We start from the raw sequence: 6881 nt of genomic DNA, 5'->3' as shown, positions 1-6881 counted from the left end.
TATACGTGTTTTGTCTTTCTGGGAACTCTAAACGCCGCAGATTATCCCTTGAGGTTGTAAACAGCATAGATTGAAAAGTGAAATTAATGATTTAAGCTTTAACTGAGAAATTCCGTAGAACTTTCCACTTCTTCCAGTTCGACAGGAGACGCAGTGCAACAGTTGAATTATATCACTCTTCGAACTAATGTCTCGTTGCGTCAATATTTCCAAATTTGATAACATTGGATGAATCAAGTCAACTAATTAATAAAGATAATTATTTGTACATTTTATCTTATTTCTTCTTATATAAAATAAGAATATTTTTTCCTCTTACAGGAAATAATACTAAATATTACTGGTTACTTTAAGTTAAAATTAACGCCGCCAATCGCCTGTAACGAGGTGTATCTTTACGTGAAATTAACACTTAAAAGGTTGTTAATGAATATATTAATTAACAAAAGGTAGAGTTGGAGAATTTTACTTTACATAGTAATTTTCGAACAGCTTATCCATTGCAAGATATTTGCCATTATATCTACTTGCTCCGCGGTCCCCCGTCAGCACTGGACGCACACAAAAAGAGATACAGAAAAGACTTTATTACATGTTATGTATTAGTTTATAATTAAGTTGGTATTAAGTAGATAGAAACAGAAGCACTGTATTATATTAAATACAGTTTACTTATAACTCTCTTTAGAGAAAGTGTTCTAAAGAGAGTCTTCCTCTGCACGTATTAGTGTGCGTGAAGCGACGTGAGGCACCACTCGCGCTGTGCGTCTAGCAACAGGCGCATCGATAACAGTAACGAAACGCGTAGTGAAATTTAACTACACGTTAACAGATTTACAGTATGATGAAATCATCATCGTACTGGATTTGGATGACAAATTTGATGTCATCCTAGGTTTACCTTGGCTCAGAAAATACGAGCCAAGGATCAGCTGGCAGCATCGATCCGTAAAGATGCCTGCCACTTGTTCATCAGATGGCCATCTGATGAACGTCTTGGAGCGTCCACAAGCGTGTGGATGTACTACGAGTGAGTGCGATGGCCTCACTTGTGGTAAGGTCGTTAGTACAACTGCACAAGATCACAGTGTGATTACTAATCACACTGTGGAGTCAGCTGCTGGCGGCTGTGCTAATGCACAGGCAGCGCCCAAGGTCCACCACTCGAAGAAGTCGAGTGGATTGAGATATGAATGTACGCCTAGCGGACGACATTCAAGGAGTATACCGGTTGCCCCAAAGGGACAACATGATAATCCTAGGTCGAGTAGAGAGTTGACCGTAGAGGATTCGACTGTGATAGCGCAATCACACTCGGAAGACTTTGAGGGAAGAGGTCCCCACGTACTTGAGAAGAAAACTCCTCAAATAGTTGAAGTAACTAGACTTCAAGATCCCGGGGGATTAATCCCTCGGCAGCCTGTGGACAAATCCCAGGAAGAAACCGAGACATTAAATGTCTTGGTTAATAAAGGTTCAAGAGTAGGCGCTTGGACTCTTGATCTGTATGCGCCGCTGAAGTTAACTTCGGAGATAACTCAATTACCAACCCTAGAACCTAAGCGGTTCTTGAGAGATCTGCATGGTAATAAAATCAAGCAGATCTGCGTACTCGTCACAGAGGACGAATACGTAACCGATATTCGGTCAGCGGTAATTTTTGCAGAGAACGAACGGGTTCTCAGCAGCTCATCAATGGACGATAGTGTCCTTGATGTGTCATGAAGCAGTGGCCACTGCCTCGTGAGCAAGTTCTTGTGTTCTATCGATAAATTATTTATCGATCGATTAAAAGCGGGCCATGTAAGGAGTCAACTTCCTTACATAGCTCTCCGTCCTTCTGTGTGCGAAAGGTCACAGGAGGCTGGCGGATAGTGCACGCATTCAATTAATTGAATGCTGCAATGGTACCGGCTCAAACGCCGATACCTAGAAAAGACGTAATCATAGATGGTATGTCTAAGAGTACCACCTTATGTCTATGGATCTGATGGATGGATTTTACCAGATCCTTATGCGTGAACGGGATATCCCATACACAGCAGTGAGCACTCCCAGTGGGATGCTCTGGAAATGGCTAGTAATGCCACAGGGGCTTAGTAATGCCCCTGCAACCATGTAACAGATGCGTAACGAATCTGTTGAGACCGGTGCGAGAACTCGGACCGAGTTATTTCGACGATGTATTCGTCCATAGCCGGGCCATGGATGGAAAGACGGACGTGGAAGTTCATAAAACTCACGTTCGCCAGGATCTCTTACTTATGCGAAAGCATAAGTTGTACGCTGATCTCAAGAAGTGTATATTCGCTGCAAGCGAACTACCACTTCTTGCGTTCATCGTCGGTAAACACGGCGTGCGCCCTGATCCCGAAAAGATCAAGGCAATCACCGACTGGCCAGTTCCAGTCGATATCAAGAGGCTTAGAAAGCATTTTGGGCTAGCGGCGTACTTGCACAAGTACTCACGCAATTATGCCAGGATGACAATTCATCTCTCTCGTCTCTTGACAACAAACGAGAAATAGTTATGGAACGCTGATTGTCGGCGTTTCTTTGAAGGTGTCAAACAAAGCTTGATGCAATCGCGTCAGCTACAACCAGCTGAATGCAATTACCCAGTGCATGACAAAAAACTCTTTGCCATGAAATATGCACTGGCTAAATTTAGAGTCTATCTAGACCGTTCATCGTATCTACGGACTATGCGTCATTACGCACGGCTGTAAACAGCCCACACCTCTCGCAAAGAATGGCGAGGTGGCTATCCTTCTTCACGAAGTATAATTCCTCCGTGGAATGTAAACCAGGACGACTTAATGTCGTCGCTGATGCATTATCACGCCGACCTGATTTCAAGCCAGCTGCGCATTCCAACAGTGGAAATAATCCCACTGTTGCAACACTCATTTCAAGTGTTCCGTCATCAACCTTTTTTGATGACATAAAGAAAGCCTACGCAGAAGATAAGGACCTTCTGCGTTTGATGGATCATCTGATGAATCCATCCGATAAATCTTTTGAAGTTTACCGGCTTTATATCGATCGTCATTCGATCGATACACAACACGAACCGGCTTATTGTATTACACAGCCGTTGCCGGTGACACTGCACGTGTCGTCGTCCCAACTCACAATGATTTGCGCTTGCGCGTCATGTATGAGTGTCACGATGCGTCAACAAGTGGGCATCGTGGACGTGAGAAGACTTATCTCACAGTAAGTAGCGACTTTTAATGTCCCCGCCAGTATTAGTTCGTGTGCAAGTACATTCGTGCTTGCGAGGTATGTCAACGGGTGAAGCCCTTCATCCTGTGCCCTCTCCAACCTCTTCCACTTCCGGCAGAGTGTTGGCAGTCCGTATCTATGGGCTTCGTCTTCGGATTTTCAGAAGACTTAACAAAAACAATGGAATCCATGTTTTTGTAGACAGATTCAGCAAGATGGTACATCTTGCTCAGTACCAGAGTCGATAACGGCTCCGGGTTGTGCCCGTGTCTTTATCGACACGGTATTCAAACTCCACGGTTTACCTCGTGAATTGGTCTCGGATAGAGATCCAATATTCACGTCGGAGTTCTGGCAATCCGTGTTCCGATCTCTCGAAACACGGCTGACTATGTCAACTTCTGATCATCCAGAGATAGATGGTCAGACGGAACGCGTAAATCGCGTCCTCGAAAAGATACTTCGAGGTTACGTCCAATCGTATCCGAATTGGAGCGAGTTTTTACCGATGGTTGAATTCGCCATCAATAATTCGGTGCATGCGTCTACAACGTATACACCGTTCTTCGTGAACGGCTTTACGCCATCTAGGCGTACCCACCAAATAAGAAGGATCCTCTAGTTTAAGGGGTGGGTGGGCTCACACGAGCAAAAGCTTTTCTGGATCATGCTCATCACGCGTCGATGTTACCAACGACGCGAATGATATCGATGTCGAATCAATCTACATCGAAGATGAGAAAACTCTCATGGCAGTGCGCACAAAGCGCTCTGAAGAAGACAAAACAAATGAGTCAGCAGAGGAATTTCTGCTGGCTCGAGAATCAGTAATCCGTTTCGTACAGGATTGCATTGCTAACGCAGGGGTGGACCGTCAGAAACGGAACGCAGACAAACTTGGAAGCAAAAACGATCCTTAAATGTAAATAAATGACCTAGTACTACTCTCTACGGTAAACTTACCTAAGCGTTTAGTCACTATGTGGGTAGCAGTAAACTTCTTCTTGCATTGTCGCAATAAATATAGGATATTTATTGTGAGGAGTTTTCTCTTCAGACAAGCTATTAATTAGCTGTTCGGGCAAAAGCCACGGCTTCTACTCAGGGGCAAGACGAGAAATTTTAGTGTCTACGATGCCCTGAGTGGTATTCACTAAAGCAGGGGTACCACAAGAACTTTTATTACGATGGCTTACACCATCACCACCAAGCACAGAAATATGTGTACGTGACGGAACGGGAGACGGTGCTGGCGACGAGGAATCATCCTCATCGTCGGAACCGAACCTGCTGTAGCAAATGCTACCAGCACGTCTACCTGAATGAGCTCCCTCATTCGAAGGCTCATAGTCAGCCGCCTGACGATGATCAGGCGAGCAGTACATAATAGTCCTTTCTACCCACTCTAAAGCGTCATTATTTTTGCGACCATTTCGGTCCGCATATTATTTTGCTTGTCCTGTGCGCTTGCCATTGCGTCACGGACTTTACGTGTGATGGCTAATCGCTCATCCACAAAGCGTTGACCCTCGCTCACGGTTTTAGCATCAAACTCGCCTACGATACCGCCAAGAGGTCGGTCATAAGGCGCAGTTTTATTGACCACTGCTAAACTGGGAGAGTCACTAGGGCAAGTTTTTGTCGTTGAGATGATACCCTCGCGGATTATCGTTATATTGACAAAGCTATGTCCCTCTTTCGCACCGAGCATAGCGAGGGGCCCTCCCTCACTAAAACTCGGATGCGCACAAACGGAACTGGCGTCCGAAGATGGCGCAGTCCGTTAATATAAAACGGTGTCTCACCCGTACTGGCGTGTACACTGTTATTTATAGCGAACTCCACAGGGCAATTATTTGCTCCACTATTTGGGAGTTACTATAGTGCGAAAGACATCCGCCACGACCTGATTAGCACGTTCGGTCTGGCCATCGATCTGCGGTCGACATGTTGAGCTTGTTGCTTAGCAGCTCGAACACATGTCGCCAAAAACCAGACGTAAAACGTGGATCCCGGTCCGATACTATGGACTCGGGCATCCGGTGTAGTCGGTAAATATGATCCAGGAACAAGAGAGCTGCCTCCTTGCCTGTGATCGATGCCTTACATGGTGCTAATGCACCATTTTGCTCTGTCTGTCTGCAAGACGACGAGCCCTGTCCGACCCTTATGTTCGGGTGGCATGCCAAACATGAAGTCCAGACTTACTGACTTCGAACAGTTGGTTGGAATCGGTAGCGGCTTCAGTGACGCCCTACTGGACGGTGCAGGCTTAATGCGCTGACACTGTTCGCAAGAGCGAATATAATTGGGCACCCATCTATATAGGTGTGGCCACCAATATTTTCCTCTGACACTCGTAAGATGTCTTTTCACGGCCCAGATGCCCATTCGATGGTGCATCATGGAGCGCGTGAAGGATCATCTGCTTAAGATCTGTGTCATGAGGCACACAGACGCTCAAGGGATCACAAGGTGACAGCTGATGCCATAACAGGCCATCGCTGTAGCTGAAGCGATTCAGCTTAGCTTTCAGGTGCGACGGAAGGGAAACCTTTCGCCCACCGAAGTGATCGAACAGCAAATGACAGTGGTCGTCCTGACTGTAGCACTCTTTATGTTAGAGGCCAATGACGGTATGTCTTCATGGCTGCCAACGTTGACGGCTGAAATTGTGCTTTCGCACTAGACACACTTTCCTGGTGTCTAGCTTTGAAGTCTGGTCTGCACGACAAAGCGTCAGCCAAGACATTCGACTTACCCGGCTTCTATTCAACTTTGATATTAAATTCAGAAAAGAATGTGAGCCATCGTGCTACTCTAGGCGAGATGTGCGGTAAGTTTGTTGCAGTCCGCAGTGATTCTTGATCCGTGTAAACCACAAATGGTTCGGTGCCCCGTAGGTGCACGCGAAACTTGACAAGAGCATACTTTATTGAAAGTTGCTCTTTGTCATGCACGAGGTAATTCAGTTCCGCGGCTTATAAAAGCCGGGACTGATAAGAGATGACACGGTCAGCGCCGTCGTCATCCTTCTGCAAGAGCGCGCTGCCGATTGCAAAATTACTTGCATCGCAGACGACGCTAAAGGTCTTATCCGCGTCTGGCAATGCCAAGATCGGTTCCTCCACAAGAGACTGCTTCACTGGTGTGAATGCATCTTCTTGTTCTTTTAACCAAACCCATTCTGTGTCCTTTTTCAGGAGATCAGATAATGGTTTAGTTTGCTCAGCATAATTTCTTGCTATACTTATGCAAGTATTTAGCGAGCCCTAGGAATTGGCGCAAATCCTTTACATGCCGTGGGAAAGGCCATTCCTCTACTGATTTTACCTTGTCTGGGTCTGCTCGTACACCATGTGTACCTACCATGCAACCCATCACAGGTATCTCAGGGACCCCTATGACGCACTTTTGCAAGTTGACATTACAAGTGGGCGTCCTTTAAAGTCTGCAACACAGCGTCTAAATGACGCTTGTGCGACTATTGCGCTCAGGCCGTCCTCGGCCTTACTATGCACGAATACATCGTCAAAGAAATGGGCGCGTAGGTACGGTGCTGACGCATCACGTGAGCCACCACTCGGTTGAATGTCGCTGGTGCGGTTTTTAAACCTTGGGGCATCACAAGCCACTCCCAAAGCATACCGCTT

This window comes from Bremia lactucae, linkage group LG1 (assembly GCF_004359215.1).
Source record: "Bremia lactucae strain SF5 linkage group LG1, whole genome shotgun sequence".
NCBI lineage: Eukaryota > Oomycota > Peronosporomycetes > Peronosporales > Peronosporaceae > Bremia > Bremia lactucae.
The sequence above is the reverse complement of the archived record's forward strand: the minus strand, read 5'-3'. Positions refer to the sequence as shown.